Genomic DNA, 24,103 nt, shown 5'->3' on the forward strand with positions numbered 1-24,103 from the left:
TTTCAGTGGTTATTTGGTCATTAAATTGCCTTTCTGGCCACTAACACACGATGACCAAAAATAAATAAAAAATTAAAAAAATAAATAAAGTAAAAATAAATCATTGTTACAAGTTACTGGTACTGACCTGCAATGGTGATTACAGAAAAACTTTATTGCTATTTTCTGTAGTAATACGTATTCAAAGGTTATAAGGATATGTATGTATGTATGTATGTGTGTGTGTGTGTGTGTGTGTGTGTGTGTAAATATATGTGTAAAAACATTAAAAATGTATACATGTATACGTATGTGTGTATATACGTATATACACACATACATGTATACGTGTGTGTGTATATACGTGTGTGTATATACGTATATACACACATGTATATACGTGTGTGTGTGTGTACACGTGTGTGTGTGTGTGTGTATATACGTGTGTGTGTACACGTGTGTGTGTGTGTGTATGTGTGTGTGTGTGTGTACGTGTGTGTGTGTACACGTGTGTGTGTGTGTGTACGTGTGTGTGTGTGTGTACACGTGTGTGTGTACACGTGTGTGTGTATACGTATGTGTGTGTATACGTGTGTATATTCGTATGTACTGTTAGACATTTTATTGTATTTTTACAGTAACTTACTGGCAACACTATTGCCAGTAAGTTACTGTAATTACTGATCTACAGTATCTTTACTGTTGTGATGTTTTACAGTTCAACCACTTTACTGTAAACATATATAACAGTATAACAGCTTTACTGTAAATGTTGTTTGTGGTAATGCAGCTTTACTGTAAACGTGGTTTATGGTATAACACTGTAATTGTGTACAGTATAATTTGTTTAGACTGTAATTGTGTTTTACAGCATATAAAATAATATTAACATTCATATTCAATATAAGAACATTTACAAAAAACAATATAATTCAATAAAGTAGTCTCAGAATAGTTAATTAAACCAACATTTATTGTTGATATTTTTTTTAACAAGAAAAACATTTTTCAACTGAATAAAAACAATCTCAATAACCAAAATAAATAGAAGCGTACATGAAAACTACACAGTCCTTCACCTTTCTGTGTCTGATTTTTTTTTAAGGAAAACAGTTTTTAATTCCACTAAAAACAGGACAAACCCACCAGCATGAACATTAAATAAACTATTACAATTGTAAAACAAAAATCATTTACAAAATGTAATAATTATCAGTGGGTCCCAGGAAATAGACATGGGATTTAGATTTCCATTACCAGGATGGTCGGGTTCAGCGTAGTCTTTATCACCACCTGTCAAAGACACATCATCAATATTCATGTTTGCTCAGGTTATTCACTTGTTCACATCTGTCTGAGATCATTCATACTGTTGTATGGATGTGTGTACAGTATGTGTATTTGTGTAATTATCAGCTATGTAAAATATATTATCATCTCTGTATTCTTACCTAGTTGGAAGTCCTCCATTCAAACTCAGAGAGCCGCTGGAGGAAGGTGGTGATCCGAGGGCTGATGCTTGTAACCTTCCTCTTTACGACACGACCTGTCTTGCGGCTTGTACCAAGTTTTTCAGGGCATTTTGTTCCCATGTCTGGATTGATCCTCACAAAGAACCTTATAACGGAAAAAAGGCTGCTTTAATTTCAAAATTAAAACATACATTACAGCAATCACCTATATGTTTCTGCAACTGTAGTCAAGCTATCACATATATTTCATTCTTAAATGGTGTAAGCTTTAATGGTGTAAAGTATTTATCTCTGTATCATCTCCAGTGTGATGGACGCTGACTCCTGATACTCAAGGTTGAAAACGTAGTATGACGCAAAGAAGACAGCAAGGGTGCTGGCGAAGTCATGCATCTGCTCAGGCTCATAAAATACCTTGCCCTCCAAACTGATCATCTAGCGGCTTGCAGACATGAAATTATTCCCTAAAAACAGACAAGAGTCCAATAAGACAATGTGCTCACCCTTACAAATACGGTTTCCACAAGAATGCTGGATAGCAGGCCTCACACTGTACAAAAATAGAATCCACACGGTTTGCTGCTATTTCTCTTATTATTTATTATGTAATGAAAATTATGATCAATTACAGGAAAAAACTGCCTAATGTTTTGGCATTTTGGCCTGTGCTGAAATGTTAGGCTGTTTTTTCCTGTTGGTCATTGTGTATAATAAATAATAAGAGAAACAGCAGCAAACTGTGTGTATTCTATTTTTATACAATATAAAACAGACAAACCCCTGTTAAATAAGTTGTTGTGGGTACAAATACCACAATAATTACATAGATTTTTTACAAAAATATTACAAGAGGATTGAAACTATTTACTTACCAAGCGCTATTACCCTTGGTGTGATGGGTAAGGTCATCTCTCTCTCAACAGACATCTTGGTGGAAAAAGCCTTTAAAACACAAACACTGAGGCTACATCACACTGTCAGGGCAGGAGGACAGCAATGCACCACACTGGGCGGGAAAAGACAGAGAGACAATTGTTAATTTAATGTTGCATTTATTTAACCCTTGAAAAATATATTTACATAAGTAAATAAGAGAAAAAAACACACACAACCCATCTTTTCCAGAATAATTCAACTAATTGCTCTTTTGACCAACCTAACACAGACGTTACATGGTTTTCCTATGAAAAAGACCCTGGAAGACGTTGTATTAAAGGAAAAAAAACATGCTCCCCTTCCCACTTAAAAAAATAATAAATATTAAACTTAGGTTGGAGTTCCTGGCGCCACCAACCTAATGTTATATTAACTTTTTAATGTTGTGTACTGCAGCTCACACAAAATTAAATAAAGCAGGCTAACCTACATGAGCAAGTTCAAAACTGGATAAGATTGTTTTAGCAGTCTCTAAATTTCCCCCAAAAAAGTTGTCTTTCTTTATTCTCATTAAATGTGTATTTTTACCTGCTGCTTTAGCTGAAGCTAAATGTCCCACTGTTAGCGTGGCCAGCTTCTCAATAGTCATAGAACAGAAGCGCAGGAGGACAATGCACCACACTCGGCGGGAAAAAGACAAAGACTGTCGTTGCGCCTGTGTTCCTCGCCCCTCCCCGTGGAAAATATATATCTAAATATATATTTAAATAAGAAAAGAAAAAAAAACACACACAACCTATTTTTTTCCAGAATAATTCCGCTAATGTGTTATTTCGACCAAGCTAACACCGATTTTAAGCCCCCCCCTCCCCCACACACACACACAAAATATATGCTCTTAAAAATTAATAAACGAGTATGTTAGGTAGGAGAGTCCTTTGCATTACCTTATTACGTCCCGTTTGCAGTTTCCACACAGAGGTCCAACAATAACAAGGTGCAAAATCTTTTGTCCTCTCGAGCATATCGTAACGAAGAGTTAACAAAGTTGGCCTGTCTTTCCTTTCCTGTCAATCACTGGATCACAGGTCATGTCAGTCAGGATATGGAGTGGTGGTTGGTAGAGGTAGGTGGGTGGGCGGGGCCAGCATGCATTCAGTGTGTGTTTCACTAAGTTGGGTTGACTAGTTCCCAGAAGAGTTCTGTACATGTTGCACGTTCAGTAAATGAGCAATTCAGTTACTGCTCGACTGAGAAGCCTCCGCCAAATTATAACAATATTCTCCACTGACTAAAGTTCGCCTTTGGCAACGCAGTGGCAAGCACACATTTGCAGCAGCTGTGCATGTGCATACAACTGCATGCAGCAGATTAGATGATCAGAATTCTTGAACCTTACACACAGGCAAGTCCCCTAAAAAGTCAAAACCATAATACTTTCACTGGTATCATACTGACAAATGGCATAGGTTGGAGGAAAATCTGGAAGTGGTTGGCAGTGAAAGAGTTTAAATGTAATGCACTATTGCAACCAACCACTGAAAGAGTAAAAATACACAAACAGTATGATGAACCATTCAAATCACATAATACAGTAGCACTACTGCTAAAGTGTTAACGGTAGGTATAACTACTACCGCAATTTTAAAAAATACAGTAAGTAGATGTAAATAACCTTAATATACCCATAATGCAAAGCAAATTACAGTAATTAACTGTAGAAATGTTTTCAGGTAAGTTACTGGGCATTTTGTGGTATTTTACTGTGAAAAATACAGCAAAGGTTAACAGTGATATGTATGTATGTATGTATGTATGTATGTATATGTATGTATATATATGTATATGTATGTATATATATGTATATGTATGTATATATATATATATATATATATATGTATGTATATATATGTATGTATATATATATGTATGTATATATATGTATGTATGTATGTATATATATGTATATATATATATATATATATATATATATGTATATATATATATATATATATGTATATATATATAGAGGATCGCAAGTTCGATTCCTGCCTGGGGCGTCTGTATCCAGTAAGGGTCCTAAGGCTAGACCCCCTATGCTAAGCAAGCCTACCTACATGAGCGAGACAGATAAATATGAAGGCATGCCGGCTCGGACGTCGCCCGGATCAACAAGGTCCGCGTCAGGTGTTGAGGAACCAGGGCACCCTGACGAAAAGTGGGCTACTGGAACAAGAAGGCATCGGTGGGCAAGAGACGAAAACAGGGCGTTGTTGGAATGCTACTACGCAAGTAACCCCGGCGGAAGGGGCTACATGAATAGGATGAGGGACCTATGGATTCTTCGATACCCAACATCCACAATGACGGCGAAACAACTAGTAGCTCAGTGTTCCAACATTCGAAAGAAGGGACTGCTCTCACAGCTAGAGATTGACGAGGTACAACACAAATGCTACGGCAAGGAGGAGTCAGGACGCCAGGTCAGGGGGGAGATATCATCACCCCCACCCGAGATTGGGTACATAGCCCCAAGTGCGATAGGAGAAGGATCGTTGAGTGCGAGAGGAACTGACCTGAAAAATAGGATCATGGCCAAGCTTGAAACCTGGATCCCCCGTAGCCGGTTACCAAGATTACGTGAAGTACCCTCAGAAGGTCTGCTAGATGATGTTAATGCAGCACTACGGGCAATACCTACAACCACGATTACCGACACTAACAAGCTGATCTACAATACGGCAGCAGTGATCAGTGAGATGCTTGGCTACAAGTTGAACAGCCACAAGGGGCAGTACCCTCCATGGAGAAGGAGGCTAGAGGGCAAGATCAAAGTAGCACGGAGGGAGGTTAGCCAACTAACAGAGTTGCAGAAAGGTGCGACAAATAAGGTGCCTAAGAAATACAGCAAGCTGTCCATACCTGAGGCCTTGGAAACTGCCAAGCAAAGACTCACAGCCTTGGCCAGCCGCTTGAGGAGGTACACCAGAGAGATAGAAGGCAGGAGAATAAACCAGCTGTTCTCCACAGAACCAGCAAAGGTGTACTCTCAGTGGCAAGGGAACAATAAGAGAACAGCACCACCAAGGCTGGAGACGGAGCAATACTGGAAGAGCATATGGGAGAAGGATGCAACCCATAACGGCAATGCTCAGTGGCTGGTGGATCTGAGGGCAGACCACAGCGACCTCCCTGAACAGGGTCCAGTAACCATCACAGTGGCAGATATCCAAGAAAGGGTCTCCAGTATGAAGAGTTGGACAGCACCAGGGCCCGACATGGTTCACGCCTACTGGCTGAAGAAGCTGACTGCACTCCACGAGCGTCTGGCAGCACAAATGAACCAGCTGCTAGTTAACGAGAGACACCCGGAATGGCTAACTGAAGGCCGGACGGTCCTGATCCCCAAGGACCCCAAGAAGGGACCGGTCCCCTCCAACTACCGACCAATAACCTGCCTCAGTACTACATGGAAGCTCCTGTCAGGCATCATATCGGCTAAGATGAACAGGCACATGGGTCAATACATGAGCGGGACACAGAAAGGAATTGGCAAGAATACCAGAGGTGCAAAACACCAGCTACTGGTAGACAGAACAATCAGCCGAGACTGCAAGACCAGACTGACCAACCTGTGCACTGCCTGGATTGATTACAAGAAGGCCTATGACTCAATGCCCCACAGCTGGATACTGGAATGCCTAGAATTGTACAAGATCAATGGGACCCTAAGAGCCTTCATCAGGAACTCAATGGGGATGTGGCGTACAACACTAGAGGCCAACTCCAAGGAGATGCTCTGTCCCCACTGCTGTTCTGCATAGGCCTGAACCCCCTCAGTGAGATCATTAACAAGACTGGCTACGGATACCGACTACGGAACGGAGCAGTTGTCAGCCACCTCCTGTACATGGATGACATCAAGCTGTATGCCAAGAGTGAACGAGACATCGATTCACTGATCCACACTACCAGGCTATACAGCAATGACATTGGAATGTCGTTCGGACTGGAGAAGTGTAGTCGGATGGTAACAAAAAGAGGGAAGGTAGTCAGAACTGAGGGGATTGAACTACCAGAAGGCAACATTGCAGACATAGAGGACAGTTACAAGTACCTGGGGATCCCGCAGGCGAATGGGAACCATGAAGAGGCCGCTAGAAAAGCTGCAACCACCAAGTACCTGCAGAGGGTCAGGCAAGTCCTGAGGAGTCAGCTGAATGGTAAGAACAAGATCCGGGCCATCAACACGTACGCCCTGCCCGTGATCAGGTACCCTGCTGGGGTAATAGGCTGGCCAAAGGAGGAGATAGAAGCCACTGACATAAAGACAAGAAAGCTCCTTACCATGCATGGAGGGTTTCACCCCAAGTCCAGCACCCTGAGGCTGTACGCTAAGCGGAAGGAAGGGGGCCGGGGACTGGTGAGTGTCAGCACCACAGTCCAGGATGAGACAACGAACATCCAAGAATACATTGGGAAGATGGCCCCAACTGACCGAGTGCTCAGTGAATACCTCAGGCAGCAGAAACCCAAGAAAGAGGAGGGAGACGAGGAACCATCATGGAAGGACAGGCCCCTGCACGGTATGTACCACCGGCAGATAGAGGAGGTGGCTGATATCCAGAAATCCTACCAGTGGCTGGACAAAGCTGGACTGAAAGACAGCACAGAGGCACTAATCATGGCAGCACAAGAACAAGCTCTGAGCACAAGATCCATAGAGGCTGGGGTCTATCACACCAGGCAAGACCCCAGGTGCAGGCTGTGTAAAGATGCTCCAGAGACAATCCAGCACATAACAGCAGGGTGCAAGATGCTAGCAGGCAAGGCATACATGGAACGCCATAACCAAGTGGCCGGCATAGTGTACAGGAACATCTGTGCCAAGTATAATCTGGAAGTCTCGAGGTCAAAATGGGAGATGCCCCCAAGGGTGGTGGAGAATGACCGAGCTAAGATCCTGTGGGACTTCCAGATACAGACGGACAAAATGGTGGTGGCTAACCAACCAGACATAGTGGTGGTAGACAAACAGAAGAAGACGGCCGTAGTGATCGATGTAGCGGTTCCGAATGACAGCAATATCAGGAAGAAGGAACACGAGAAGCTGGAGAAATACCAAGGGCTCAGAGAAGAGCTCGAGAGGATGTGGAGGGTGAAGGTAACGGTGGTCCCCGTGGTAATCGGAGCACTAGGTGCGGTGACTCCCAAGCTAGGCGAGTGGCTCCAGCAGATCCCGGGAATAACATCGGAGATCTCTGTCCAGAAGAGCGCAGTCCTGGGAACAGCTAAGATACTGCGCAGGACACTCAAGCTCCCAGGCCTCTGGTAGAGGACCCGAGCTTGAAGGATAAACCGCCTGCAGGGGCGTGCTGGGTGTTTATATATATATATATATATATATATATATATATATGTAGGGAGTGCAGAATTATTAGGCAAGTTGTATTTTTGAGGAATAATTTTATCATTGAACAACAACCATGTTCTCAATGAACCCAAAAAACTCATTAATATCAAAGCTGAATGTTTTTGGAAGTAGTTTTTAGTTTGTTTTTAGTTTTAGCTATTTTAGGGGGATATCTGTGTGTGTATGGAACGCCAGGACTGCCATAATGAATTAATTAAATACACCATTAAATAATTAATTAAATGTGGCAATAATTAATTAAAATTGGAATTAATTAATTAAATAAATAGTTATGACACATGTAATTAATTAATTATTGACACATTTAATTAATTATTTATGTATTTCACATTTTAATTAATTATTGACACATTTAATTAATTAATTATTGACACATTTAATTAATTATTTATATATTTCACATTTTAATTAATTATTGACACATTTCATTAATTATTGACACATTTAATTAATTATTTAATGATATATTTATTTATTTCATTTTGGCAGTCCTGACGCCTGGCTCTCATCATGAAATAATTTTATCTGTCAGCCTCACCCATCAAACTCAGGGGGCGGGGTTAACGCTGATTGAGTCAAAACCATTGCTTTGGCCTGGTGGCCATTGTTTCTAGCACACAACAACCGGCATGTGGAAGCTAACAGAACTGAGCTTTGAAAAACCCTGTTTGTGTGTTACCAAATACCGTTTTAATATTTTTTTAGCCGAGAATGTAGTGGTTTAATCTTCATGTGTCTGGTCGGTTTGTCAAGATACAGCCTCTTTGCAAAAGTGTTTCGATGATTTCGGAGATGTCTGCCCAGTCTCACGGCAAAGCGTGGGATAGACCCGCTCGCCTCGCAAGCAATCCCACCGACAAAGCGCAGGCCCCGGTACACAGCTGTAGTAACCCCCGCTGACTTCTTTTACTGAGGTTATATTTATCGATGTTTTATTTCCTGATGTTCTTATGTGTCCTACGTGTTTCAGTCGCCAATTCTGAATTATAACTAACATTAAAAACATGTTTAAGGAGGAGAGAGAGCAAATAAATCTGTTTAACATCTGATCTTTGGGTTTTTGTTCAGTAATCAGCGTGACCTGTGTATAAACACATAAAAGAGATAACGTTGGTGTTTCCGTCATGTAGTAACTGCTGGCTTTAACTGTACAAAGGTTGTTCGACACTATGAAACACATACAGACTTCATGATGTTCGGCTAATATTTTTATTGTGAATATTAATCATGCTGACCTCGCTCTGTACACCACGCAGCGAGGTCAGCATATCCACGATATCCTCAGCTCCATGAGTTAACACAAAGTTTCCCAGCTGACTATCTAACTGCCAACTATTCCAGAGACGTGAAAATATACAGCATAAAGAAAAGTGTAAGAGACTCAGCAGCAGATTAGAATAACAGTTATACATTTAATAAATCACCAAATGAATCCAAGAAACGAGCAAACCTGATCCGACAATTTGAATTTGTATTCCCTCAGCTGCAGACTCGCTGCTGTTTAAATGTTTGAAAAGGAAGATTAGATATAAAAAACGTCAAACATAGACTCAGTCTGCCTTCACATTTGATATGAGGCCAGCACGTATAGTGGCCTCAGCAGGCTATTACTGAAATACATGTGCTATATCTTAAACTATGATATAAACAGGGAGGTCCTATTAACATGTTTAGTTTTAAAGGACACCTTCCTGCCTTTAGTCTCATTCATGAGCAGTATTAGTTTTCTTCTAACATCCAGAAGTCTGCACAATGTGTTTCATAGTTTGTAACAAGCCTTTGACAGGTAAACATAACATGACCGAAAAAGCAAAAAAAAAGAAAAAAAAGAGAGAGAGAGAGAGAGTGTTGACATAAGAAGAGAAAATTCTCTCAATTATGGAGACAGACAAATGGTTCATTTATGTTTGATGTGTGTTTATTCCTCCCTAAATATCGTCGGTGAAGTTCGCCATGCATGTCAGATTTTCCTGCGCATTTTTATACCTCTGCCAACAGAGAGAGAAAAAAAATCACATTCTAACAGACAGCTGGTGCTTAGAATACAGTTGAATAACTATTAAAAAACAGATGATATTTAGATGATAGTTCAGTCTAACACATGTGCCAGTGAACCATTAAACGTCTGTGAAACTATGCAGTTATGAAACGTAACTTTAACCTCAGCCAAACCGATTTGCTCAGTTGTAAATAAAACAGCGAAGTAAACGTGACCCGACAGACAGAACCTGAGTGAATGAAGTCCAGCGTTTAACCACTGAGAGCTAAAACTCAGCTGAGGTTTGAAAGCTGTGTGCCGGTGATTGGACATCAGCCGCTGATAAAGCTGGCTCGCCTATAAAGTGCTCTGTAAGGAAACGAGCTCCAGCAGCTCTGCGCTCGGGGAAAACACTATATTTACTTATCTTGTGCAGAAAAATGCGCTGACATTGCGTTATATCGAGCACCGGCTGCCCAGTTAAACTGTGACTATCACCAGGTAACTAGGCGTGTTTCTTGAATTAGCAGCAGGTGTTAAACAGCTGACAGATGAGGAGAAGGATGCATGCAGGTAAACTGAGGGTCTGTTGAGCTGATCGCTGGTTTCGTGAGAAAAATGTCAGCTCATTCTTTATGTTACAGAAGCACAGAGACACAAGACCAGGCGGAAAGAGACGATCGTTCGGTGAAAATGAGAATCTGCGAATGCAACATGTGGAACACGGAGAGTGGAATACGTAAACAAACCGGTTAACGTAACCCCCTCGGTGCACTCTGCATGCTAACTGTTAGCAGAGCTAGTGAAATCTCTGAAAACATCTGAGCACTTTTGCAAACATGTTCTATGTTGACAACCTGACCAGACATACGTCGCGACATTCGCGGCTAAAACACTGTTAAAAGTGTAGCTGGTGACAGAAAAACGGGGTATTTTAAAACTACACCACCACCATTGCTGCTTGTGATTTGATCTGCATTCTGGGATAACTGGCTGCCCCAAGTCTACACAAGCAATCGATTTTCTAGGATCGACCTGTTTTGACTTACTTTGCACGGCAACCAATCAAATGTTAGAGAAGCTGCATGGGCAGCGTTAACCCCGCCCCCTGAGTTTGATGGGTGAGGCTGACAGATAAAATTATTTCATGACGAGAGCCAGGCGTCAGGACTGCCAAAATGAAATAAATAAATATATCATTAAATAATTCATTAAATGTGTCAATAATTAATGAAATGTGTCAATAATTAATTAAAATGTGAAATACATAAATAATTAATTAAATGTGTCAATAATTAATTAATTAAATGTGTCAATAATTAATTAAAATGTGAAATACATAAATAATTAATTAAATGTGTCAATAATTAATTAATTACATGTGTCATAACTATTTATTTAATTAATTAATTCCAATTTTAATTAATTATTGCCACATTTAATTAATTATTTAATGGTGTATTTAATTAATTCATTATGGCAGTCCTGGCGTTCCATATGTGTGCAGGTGACTATTACTGTGCATAATTATTAGGCAACTTAACAAAAAACAAATATATACCCATTTCAATTATTTATTTTTACCAGTGAAACCAATATAACATCTCCACATTCACAAATATACATTTCTGACATTCAAAAACAAAACAAAAACAAATCAGCGACCAATATAGCCACCTTTCTTTGCAAGGACACTCAAAAGCCTGCCATCCATGGATTCTGTCAGTGTTTTGATCTGTTCACCATCAACATTGTGTCCAGCAGCAACCACAGCCTCCCAGACACTGTTCAGAGAGGTGTACTGTTTCCCCTCCTTGTAAATCTCACATTTGATGATGGACCACAGGTTCTCAATGGGGTTCAGATCAGGTGAACAAGGAGGTCATGTCATTAGTTTTTCTTCTTTTATACCCTTTCTTGCCAGCCACGCTGTGGAGTACTTGGACACGTGTGATGGAGCATTGTCAAGACAGATGCAGACTTCTTCCTGTACCACTGCTTGAAGAAGGTGTCTTCCAGAAACTGGCAGTAGGACTGGGAGTTGAGCTTGACTCCATCCTCAACCCGAAAAAGCCCCACACGCTCATCTTTGATGATACCAGCCCAAACCAGTACTCCACCTCCACCTTGCTGGCGTCTGAGTCGGACTGGAGCTCTCTGCCCTTTATCAATCCAGCCACGGGCCCATCCATCTGGCCCATCAAGACTCACTCTCATTTCATCAGTCCATAAAACCTTAGAAAAACCAGTCTTGAGATATTTCTTGGCCCAGTCGTGACGTTTCAGCTTGTGTGTCTTGTTCAGTGGTGGTCGTCTTTCAGCCTTTCTTACCTTGGCCATGTCTCTGAGTATTGCACACCTTGTGCTTTTGGGCACTCCAGTGATGTTGCAGCTCTGAAATATGGCCAAACTGGTGGCAAGTGGCATCTTGGCAGCTGCACGCTTGACTTTTCTCAGTTCATGGGCAGTTATTCTGCGCCTTGGTTTTTCCACACGCTTCTTGCGACCCTGTTGACCATTTTGAATGAAACGCTTGATTGTTCGATGATCATGCTTCAGAAGCTTTGCAATTTTGAGACTGCTGCACCCCTCTGCAAGATATCTCACTATTTTTGACTTTTCTGAGCCTGTCAAGTCCTTCTTTTGACCCATTTTGCCAAAGGAAAGGACGTTGCCTAATAATTATGCACACCTGATATAGGGTGTTGATGTCATTAGACCACACCCCTTCTCATTACAGAGATGCACATCACCTAATATGCTTAATTGGTAGTAGGCTTTCGAGCCTATACAGCTTGGAGTAAGACAACATGCATGAAGAGGATGACGTGGACAAAATACTCAGTTGCCTAATAATTCTGCACTCCCTGTATTTCAAAATAATAAATTTTCAGAAAACACTAAAAGTTGATTGTCTTCCAATATTCTAACATAATTAGAAAAATTAGACTTTGTAAGTACATATTCTTACAGTCCTAATGCCAATATGATTCTTCATAAGTCCTGCTTTGAAATACTGAACTTTAAAATTTACCTGATGAAAGGTAATTTATAGTGGCACTCTGTCAGGATAATTCTGACTATATGATCACTCTATTAATCTGAATCCTTCTGAAATGTGCTGTGAATGCATGCTGATGCAACTCACTGTGGGAAAGCTGTTAATAAAATGAATCTGTGACACATGCAACACATTCACAGAGGAAGAGGACACAAAGGGAGGACACGCAGAGGCTGTGTTAAAGTCAAAAATCCAACTCTTTAGTCAAAAACAGGCGGTGGTTACAAACAGGAAGACAAGCAGTCCATCAAACAGTCTACAGGGTCAAACATACTGGGAATTCAAACAGCAGTAAAAAATAATTGGACACTGAAAAACTTGAAACAATGTGTGACGCAATAAAAGGAAGCAGCGCAGTATATTCACTGAATTATCATCAATTACAAAAGGGAAAAACAACGATTTCTAAGGATTATTTCCTTAATTGCAGTTAGAGTGTGGCTGGTAAAGATGGAAACATACAGAATGTAAACTGTGTGAGTTTGGTGAACTTTGTTAGTAACAGATGAGGTAAAAAAAAAAAAAAGAGAGAGACAAAAACTCAGTATGCATTAGAAAGCATCTAAACATTCTGGTCGTGGATTTTTACAGTCTTATTTCCGCGTGCTGTCATCATTATAATCATCATGATCAATGGCGAGGTCCTGAGGTGGGCGGGACTGACTCTGGTAATGTCACCATGAAGGAACAGCGTCTGGCACGTGTTGGTGAAACATCTCAGTACACTGGTGTAGTTTCCTCTCCAGCTGTTTGACATTTGACACTTCAACATTAAGGGGAAGAAGAAGAAACAGTGTTAGGTCAGGTGACCACATGGTTTCTAAAGTAACTGACAGGAAGTAACCAGGCCATTAGAAATGGATGGCATATGTTTAGAGTTACTGTAGTTAGGTAACTCTACTTACCAAAAGCAGCAGCACACAGATGAAGGATCAGATGCTGAATGTTGCAGGAACATGCTCATGTGTGGTGGTCATTCAATGCTGCTCCGGCAGGTTACACAGTCCAATAGTGATATCCTGCCCATCTGAGAGTTTGAAAACACACATGCAAAGATTTATTTGTATTGCAGTCAAAGTGGGATGTTCATTTTTGTCCTTTAGAAATGTTTGTGTATTTGAAAACACTATCGTTTAAGGATGGCTCAGATCGTCTCTCTCTAAGAGTGTCTCCTTTAAAGGGGAGTCAAGTTTATCCACTGATCCACGTCACTTTACCTGGATGTTTTCTTTGAAGCTGGATGATGACTCCTCTCTCCTCCACTCAGAAGCACTCCTAAAATAACCAAGCAAATAAATAATATTGAAGATTTACTCACAACATTACAAAGTCAGCAAAAACATCTCCTTTTGATTCCATTTCTCCATTCCTGCTGAACATCAGGCAACAAATATCCCAGTAAATCATAGTAAAATGTAAAGCACATACAATACAATACAATTTTATTTATATAGAACATTTAAAAACCACAGGTATGCCAAAGTGCTTCACAGAACGAGTTAAGAGCAATAATAAATACAAATAAAATACACTAACAGGCCGGAGACATAACTAACCAATAATACACCAGGCATAGTAGGCACAACCCAAAAGGCTGAATGTTAAAACGTTTGAAACATTAATAAAGCAAAAAAGGTAAGTTACAGTACACTTAAAAGTGCGAGGTCTAGGAGGTTGGGAAAGCAAGGCTAAATAAATATGTTTTTAATCAAGATTTAAAAGAATGAATTGAATCAGATGCACGAATAGCTTGAGGGAGGTTATTCGCGGTCACCTCTGGTCTTAAGCCGAGATCTAGGTCGCACCAGGAGCATTTGGCTTGCTGCTCTAATCATACTATGTACAACATGTGCCTGTATAAAGAACATTCAAGTCTAAAACTGACAACTATTTTAGCTGTGTACGGTTTATTTGCAGCCTCCAATGAAAGATCATAATTGTCATTTTCTCTGCCTTGTCTAACCTCTGCAGAGCCCCTCTGTCAAGAAAAACATATCTGTAAGCATAAAAAAATATATACATTTCATAACACTGCACTGGACAAACCTCAGTCAGTTGATTTCCTCTGTGCAGTGCAGACGAGCATCAGTCAGCAAGTCAAGGTGGTGAGATGGACTCGTGTCCTTTGTGACTCTGCTAGTTCTTCTGAGGAAACACCACCGTCTCTCCACACCATCATCATCTGTGAGCACAAACTGCTGCTCTGCCAGCATGTAGGAAATCACACACACAGGGGTGAAGAAACATTAGAGCTCGAGTTGGGATACTTTAGATCTAAATAGATCAAACTAGCTCTTAGTTTCAGCAATCAGTGAACAGACAAACAATGATACCATACTGATTCTGTATGAATACAATATAGTATTTTCAATTCAGAAAAAAATGAATTACAAAAAATAAGATTGTATATTATTTAAAATATTCTGCAACCATGACCAAAGTCAGAATCATCATTACAGTACTGTGGACTGCTGTCTCAGTCCTATAGCGTTCTGCAACTACAACTAACCTGAGGCGGCTTGGATTTGGCTGCAGGTGCCCCTGTACATCCTTCTCAGCAGCACACATGTGGGTACCATTTAATCCCACTTCTTCCTGAGCTTTGCTTCATCACAAGACTAAAGGTAGCATCCCGTGTCACAGTCTTATCATCATCCAATTGGAGAAGAAACATTTACGCGCCTCCTGGTTTTGTTTTCTGATCCTGCAAAAAGACTGAGGACAACAAAGCCCAGAGAACACGAGATACACAACATCCAACATTCAGACTCAACAGCCTCCATAAATGAAGAGCACCATGTTTGTTCAGTTATACTAGATATGAGCATACTTCACATTATTGTGTATGAATAATAATGAGGAGGCAAACTTTGAAGATGCAGAGCATGATGTCCCATCATCAGACTGTAAACAAACATCCACCAGGCTTCTTTGTTGGCAGAGGTGATGATTCTCCCATCAGGGATCAGTAGCGTGTGTTAACCTGTGGTATAAGCAGCTGTCACTGAAATATTACTGTTTCAGATAAGAAATCTAGCACATAAAAGCCAGGGTGGGAGGGATCTCTGCAAACGGACTTACCACTGCAAGTGTGAAGCTCAACAAAAAACTGACTCTCCAGTCACAGACAAACAAAAAACTCCAGCTGGGAGATAGAAAACGCTGTCTGGGTCTTGCTGGATGTTGCTGGTCAGAGTCCACACATTAGCAGAGTGCTTCTTGGTCCCACTGACCCATATGGACAGTGACTGTGGAGAACTGTTCTGGCAAATGGAAAAGAGAATTAAAATGACAAAAAGTCAAACAGGATTTCCATAAAGACTCTTTGAGCCAGCAATCAAAAGATAATTTGTTCATATTTCAATTAAATATGAATATGTTGCTTAACTGTAAGCAGTTAAGATCTGACAGGTAAACATAGAATTAATCTCAGGTAGGGCTGCTGAATTAATCGAATTTTAATCACAATTACGATCTGGGCTTTCAACGATCATTAAAAATGACTGAGCCGATTATTAGCCCCTCCCTCATGCTTTACTCTCGCGCTGCTCCGTGTGGTAAATCAAGCGCACCGCTCTCCATTTCGAACACACGTCTGAAGAGGACCCGAGGGAAGCTCGGAAAGCTAAGCAGAAGTTATTTGGAGAGGAGAGTGACTGCAGTTGGTTGAAAAGAGAGGTAAAAAAAACTTCAGTGGTGTGGAAACATTGTGGGTTCGCGGAGTCAGACGTGGATCAAGTAGACACAGTGTGTAAACTTTGCTACGGTGTAGTAGCTGCACCACCAACCCGTTCTCACTCCCAAAGCGTAACATTTTACGCTAGGTGACAAATCGTCACCATATTACGTTTTCGGCTACCCACCACGTTCCTAAATGACGACCTCGGAAAAAGAGGAAATATGAGAACCGTCTGGACTGAACCTACACATGTTCGCTCTTTTTCTTCAAATCGCTTAGAAACACGCTATTTAACATCATTAAAGTCCTGGTTAAGGTCAGGAATAAGGTTATGGTCAGGGCTAGGGATAAGGTTAGGTTTAGGGCTGGAATACAGGGCTGGAACGTCTACTACCGCGGGAGCGTCATTGCACTGGATTCCAGCCATAACCCGCCGCGTACCATAAGAACGCCGAAGGTCTCCTTTCGCGTTCCTCAGGAACGCCGCGGGACGTGACAAAACGTCGGCATGTTACGCCTCGGGAGTGAGAACGCTCTGGCACCACAGAGCAACACTGCAAAGTTCACTAAACATAGATGTTTACATTTTTCATTTATTTCTTATATTGCAAACATTTGCACTGTTATCAGTATTTGCACACTATTTTATATTATTTTTTTAAAGTCATTATTCAATACATTGTTATTGTCAACCCTTTAAAGCCGGTCAGAGCAGCACGCTCTGTTTTGTGTAACTATTTTTAAATCCCTGTAGAACCTGAACCGCGTAAGCTAGCGCAATAATTTGTTTTGCATATGAAACCGGAGGAGTTGTACTTACATCTTATGCCATCAGCTTGTCCTCGGTCACGGTTTCCTTCCACATAAAGCTTTGCAAAAATTGCATAAAAAGCGCTTGCAGGAACAAAAACATAATATTCCAGAAACACGCTTTGCCGATCCGATCAGCTGTTCTTAACACTTCCCACATTGAAAAAGACGTCAACGCGAACTATCGCATTTCCTGCCCGGAACCAGAAGTGACGTCATTTTCGTGGAAAATGTAGTTTTTTACTTGTAGGCCTTAAAAGCCTATACTAGTGTTTTTATAAGTCATGTTTGACTTTTCTGAATAGTTTCTGGGATGCTTAGAACTCAAATTGCACTACTGGAAATAGTTTATTTTGATGCACCCGCTGTTTTCTTTGCAAATTTGCATCATAGGATTGTTTTTTGTTTTTCCTGCAGTATATAAAAATTGCTGTATCTCCAAAATAAAACTATGCAGACACTCAAAATAAATTTCCTGTTGTTGTAAACTATTTTTTGCAACTTTTTTGTATTTAAAGTTTTGAGGGATAAACCTCTTAAATTTCTCCAAGTAGAAATATATGTAAAAAACAAAAACAAAAACGATTTTCAATTTTTTTGTACTTTATTGCACTTGTTTGCAATTAATGTAGTTACTATGGACTTAATGCAGACATATTATTAAAATATGGGCTATAACAGTTGTATTGATGTATAGCAACTTGAAATGCTCCCACAAATGGCACTACAACATGTAAAAAAATTATATAAGCTCTGGCGGACTTGGTTCTATGGTAGGTCTTAAAGGGTTAAATAAATATCGTCAAATAATCATGATCTCAATTTCAGTGAAAATAATCGTGATTATCATTTTTGCCATAATCGAGCAGCCCTAATCTCAGGTAACATGACTCATAGTAGAGATTCAGTAGGAAAGATTGCCAGCTCTAATATTATTACCACACAATCCAAGGACACACCAACAGCTCAGATTTCTAGAACTATTTAAACAAATGTCAGTTTATCCATTCAAGTTCTTCTGAATATTCAATTCAGGTTCACAGTGGGAGGGTGGGGGGCTCGAGCCTGTCCCAGTAGTCATAGGAAGAGTACAACTGGATAGGTCAGCAGTCTGTCAGAGGACTAACAGAGAGACAGACATCGGAGTAATAAAATTAATGTAAGCTTGCTACAGCTGTATGTATGAACATGTGTTTCTGTGCTCACAGTCCACTTCTCAAGAACATCCATCCATCCATCCATCCATTCGCTTCCGCTTATCCTTTTCAGGGTCACGGGGGGCGCTGGAGCCTATCCCAGCTGTCATAGGGCGAGAGGCGGGGTACACCCTGGACAGGTCGCCAGTCTGTCGCAGGGCCAACACACAGGGACAGACAATCATTCGCACTCACATTCACACCTAATGGCAATTTGGAATTTCCAATTAACCTATCCCCACAAGCTGCATGTCTTTGGACGGTGGGAGAAAGCCGGAGTACCCGGAGGGAACCCACGCAAACACGGGGAGAACATGCAAACTCCACACAGAAAGACCCCGGCCTGATGTTGGAATTGAACTGTTGGACCTTCTTGCTGTGCGGCAACAGTGCTAACCACCGTGCCACCGTGCTGCCTTCTCAAGAACATGTAGTTCATTTTCATTGGGGGGCGATCGTGGCTCAAGAGTTGGGAGTTCGCCTTGTAATCGGAAGGTTGCGAGTTCGAGCCCCGGCTTGGACAGTCTCGGTCGTTGTGTCCTTGGGCAAGACACTTCACCTGTTGCCTACTGGTGGTGGTCAGAGGGCCCGGTGGCGCCAGTGTCTGGCAGCCTCGCCTCTGTCAGTGCGCCCCAGGGTGGCTGTGGCTACAATGTAGCCTGCCATCACCAGTGTGTGAATGGGTGGATGACAGGTTGTGTAAAGCGCTTTGGGGTCCTTAGGGACTAGAAAAGCGCTATATAAATACAGGCCATTTACCATTTACCATTTTTAGTCTACTTTAAACAGATATCACAAAAGGCTGATGTGGCTGGTTCAGTAGTCTGATTTAAATACGATATCTTTGGCCAGAGATTAATCTGGGATGTTGCTTCACTGCACTCATAGGTATATTCCCCACACCTGAATACAAAATACTGATAGTTACATATAACAGTTTCAGCTGATACAGTATGACTCAATCTGATTCTAAATGTTCAGCACACAGAGAGAGACACAGAGGTACTGTTTAAAGTTTAGTGTTAACCTGAGTCACTGATCATTTGCAGTATTACACAGTCTGCCAGTCTTTGCATGATGTCCACGTCACTGTAAGCTGACTCTCAGGTGTGACAGGTGTGCCAGCAGGAAAGAGTAATAATAACCTGCATCCTGAGGTTTGTCATGCAGGATTAAAGGAGCCAGGCTTTGTTCACACAGCTAGGATTGTATTTTACACTGACCCTGGGTCAGTATAAGTATCATACAGTTTAAACGAAGCACTGAAACTTGCACGTATTTATTAGACGCATTGAAGCTAATCAAGATATTTACTGTCAATCTGTGGCTGCGGTTAATCGCTTTACTTGAAACTTTATTAATTAGTAACTTCATCAGTCATGACAGAAGCTAATATTTCTGTCCTAACATCGTTTAAACAGTAACAGCTTTACTCCAATATAAGCTAACGTTTACACCGTAACTTTAAGCTAGCACTATAAAGACGGTAAAACATGTAATATCTACAAGTGCATCTTAAAGCTGTTATATTAGCACTCGCTTTATTACTAACATAACCACATTAACATTATTGATACTCGCTGACTTTTAATAGTCATTCTGTCCGTTTAAATGGCCTTACCTGTACACACTGCTGTATCCACCGGATTACTGATGAGTGAGCCCTCACTTACGAAGTCACAGTCAAGCTAGCTGCACCGCCAGCCTCACCGAAAATGTGGTTGCACTACTCTTACGCATATTACGGTATGGGTGAAGCCCGGTTTAGAAACGCAGTCTTTTGTGTCCTGTATGGAACGCCAGGACTGCCATAATGAATTAATTAAATACACCATTAAATAATTAATTAAATGTGTCAATAATTAATGAAATTGGAATTAATTAATTAAATAAATAGTTATGACACATGTAATTAATTAATTATTGACACATTTAATTAATTATTTATGTATTTCACATTTTAATTAATTATTGACACATTTAATTAATTATTGACACATTTAATTAATTATTTAATGATATATTTATTTATTTCATTTTGGCAGTCCTGGCGCCTGGCTCTCATCATGAAATAATTTTATCTGTCAGCCTCACCCATCAAACTCAGGGGGCGGGGTTAACGCTGATCGAGTCAAAACCATTGCTTTGGCCTGGTGGCCATTGTTTCTAGCACACAACAACCGGCATGTGGAAGCTAACAGAACTGAACTTTGAAAAACCCTGTTTGTGTGTCACCAAATACCGTTTTAATATTTTTTTAGCCGAGAATGTAGTGGTTTAATCTTCACGTGTCTGGTCGGTTTGTCAAGATACAGCCTCTTTGCAAAACTGCTTCGATGATTTCGGAGATGTCTGCCCAGTCTCACGGCAAAGCGTGGGATAGACCCGCTCGCCTCGCAAGCAATCCCACCGACAAAGCGCAGGCCCCGGTACACAGCTGTAGTAACCCCCGCTGACTTCTTTTACTGAGGTTATATTTATCGGTGTTTTATTTCCTGATGTTCTAATGTGTTAATCATGCTGACCTCGCTCTGTACACCACGCAGCGAGGTCAGCATATCCACGATATCCTCAGCTCCATGAGTTAACACAAAGTTTCCCAGCTGACTATCTAACTTCCAACTATTCCAGAGACGTGAAAATATATAGCATAAAGAAAAGTGTAAGAGACTCAGCAGCAGATTAGAATAACAGTTATACATTTAATAAATCACCAAATGAATCCAAGAAACGAGCAAACCTGTTCCGACAATTTGAGTTTGTATTCCCTCAGCTGCAGACTCGCTGCTGTTTAAATGTTTGAAAAGGAAGATTAGATATAAAAAACGTCAAACATAGACTCAGTCTGCCTTCACATTTGATATGAGGCCAGCACGTATAGTGGCTGTGTCCTGTTTTAAGATCATACATGTAAAATTGTTGTCTGACCTCCGTCGATCCAGCCGCTCAGAGTCTGTGGTTACCATGGTTACTGCATAAGCAGCTATAATGTTAACAACTGGCACTGAGGAAACCTCCCGGCAGCATGGGTGTTTATGTTTTTCATTGCAAAAGAACTGTCTGAATGGTTAACTGAAGTTAACTTGGATAAATTATAGTTAAGGAGTATCACAGATAACGCCTACGTGAGCTGTGCGACTGTTCACCACTACACTGAAATCAGCAGGCTATTACTGAAATACACGTGCTATATCATAAACTATGATATAAATAGGGAGGTCCTATTAACATGTTTAGTTTTAAAGGACACCTTCCTGCCTTTAGTCTCATTCATGAGCAGTATTAGTTTTCTTCTAACATCCAGAAGTCTGCACGATGTGTTTCATAGTTTGTAACAAGCCTTTGACAGGTAAACATAACATGACCGAAAAAGCAAAAAAAAAAAAAAAAAAGAGAGAGAGAGAGAGAGTGTTGACATAAGAAGAGAAAATACTCTCAATTATGGAGACAGGCAAATGGTTCATTTATGTTTGATGTTTGTTTATTCCTCCCTAAATATCGTCGGTGAAGTTTGCCATGCACGTAAGATTTTCCTGCGCATTTTTATACCTCTGCCAACAGAGAGAGAAAAAAAATCATCACATTCTAACAGACAGCTGGTGCTTAGAATACAGTTGAATAACTATTAAAAAACTGATGATATTTAGATGACAGTTCAGTCTAACACATGTGCCAGTGAACCATTAAACGTCTGTGAAACTATGCAGTTATGAAACGTAACTTTAACCTCAGCCAAACCGATTTGCTCAGTTGTAAATAAAACAGCGAAGTAAATGTGACCGACAGACAGAACCTGAGTGAATGAAGTCCAGCGTTTAACCACTGAGAGCTAAAACTCAGCTGAGGTTTCAAAGCTGTGTGCCGGTGATTGGACATCAGCCGCTGATGAAGCTGTTCGCCTATAAAGTGCTCTGTAAGGAAACAAGCTCCAGCAGCTCTGCGCTCGGGGAAAACACTATATTTACTTATCTTGTGCAGAAAAATGCGCTGACATTGCTTTATATCGAGCACCGGCTGCCCAGTTAAACTGTGACTATCACCAGGTAACTAGGCGTGTTTCTTGAATTAGCAGGTGTTAAACAGCTGGCAGATGAGGAGGAGAATGCATGCAGGTAAACTGAGGGTCTGTTGAGCTGATCGCTGGTTTCGTGAGAAAAATGTCAGCTCGTTATTTATGTTACAGAAGCACAGAGATACAAGACCAGGCGGAAAGAGACGATCGTTCGGTGAAAATGAGAATCTGCGAATGCAACATGTGGAACACGGAGAGTGGAATATGTAAACAAACCGATTAACGTAACCCCCTCGGTGCACTCTGCATGCTAATTGTTAGCAGAGCTAGTGAAATCTCTGAAAACATCTGAGCACTTTTGCAAACATGTTCTATGTTGACAACCTGACCAGACATACGTTGCGACATTCGCGGCTAAAACACTGTTAAAAGTGTAGCTGGTGACAGAAAAACGGGGTATTTTAAAACTACACCACCACCATTGCTGCCTGTGATTTGATCTGCATTCTGGGATACCTGGCTGCCCCAAGTCTACACAAGCAATCGATTATCTAGGATCGACCTGTTTTGACTTACTTTGCACGGCAACCAATCAAATGTTAGAGAAGCTGCATGGGCAGCGTTAACCCCGCCCCCTGGGTTTGATGGGTGAGGCTGACAAATAAAATTATTTCATGATGAGAGCCAGGCGCCAGGACTGCCAAAATGAAATAAATAAATATATCATTAAATAATTAATTAAATGTGTCAATAATTAATTAAATGTGTCAATAATTAATTAATTAAATGTGTCAATAATTAATTAATTAAATGTGTCATAACTATTTATTTAATTAATTAATTCCAATTTTAATTAATTATTGACACATTTAATTAATTATTTAATGGTGTATTTAATTAATTCATTATGGCAGTCCCGGCGTTCCATAGTCCTGACATTATTTTACTTCACAATCCACTCCCAGTTTTAGTGTATCTCCACTTTTCCCCCTGTGATCCACAGCCCAAATTACTGTATGATTCAGAGAAAATTAACAATAAAATTTACCCAATATACTCTACTGTACTTTTAATGTCCTCATCTTTGACCTCAGAATACAGGAAAACTGTAAGAGGTGACACATATATTTCACTGGATTCTGACTCTAGGCTGCCACTCTTCACCCTGTGATCCACAGCCAAATATACTGTACGGTTTCTGAGACTGCTGTGTTAACAGAGTATGACAAAGGCTAAGAAAATATACTGCCTAAAATAATATCAAATTTATACAACAAATTACAAAATTGTCACATCTGCTGTTATTGCCATGTGTTAGATAGAGCATTTAGTCATAGAAAATACATATCATTGAAATATCATCAGTAAAAGAAATACTCTCACTATGTAAGACATGTCAAACAATCAATCAATCAATCTTTATTTATAAAGCACTTTTCATACAAAAAAAATGTAGCACAAAGTGCTTTACATAGTTAAAAGCAGCCCACCCCACCCTCCAACTCACTCCCCACACTCTCATTAACATAAATGATGTGAATACACACATATCCCCCCCCCCCGACACACACACACACACGCGCACACTTAAAGAGTAAAAATTGGG

General features: G+C 40.5%; 1 long non-coding RNA gene across 1 annotated transcript; it reads right to left on the bottom strand.

Annotated features, from left to right (window-relative positions):
• Window positions 1-1,872: 1,872 nt before the first annotated feature.
• LOC146546972 (uncharacterized) lies at window positions 1,873-3,181 on the bottom strand. The gene is made up of 3 exons (XR_014890650.1): window positions 2,916-3,181; window positions 2,324-2,425; window positions 1,873-1,915 (listed from the first exon to the last, which is right to left on the bottom strand). It is a non-coding gene; the product is annotated as an uncharacterized LOC146546972 (long non-coding RNA).
• Window positions 3,182-24,103: the final 20,922 nt, after the last annotated feature.

Source organism: Mchenga conophoros, linkage group LG23, assembly GCF_057382185.1.
Source record: "Mchenga conophoros isolate Kocher_MC1m ecotype Shallow Benthic linkage group LG23, M_conophoros_male_GT1.1, whole genome shotgun sequence".
In the NCBI taxonomy this organism is placed as follows: domain Eukaryota; kingdom Metazoa; phylum Chordata; class Actinopteri; order Cichliformes; family Cichlidae; genus Mchenga; species Mchenga conophoros.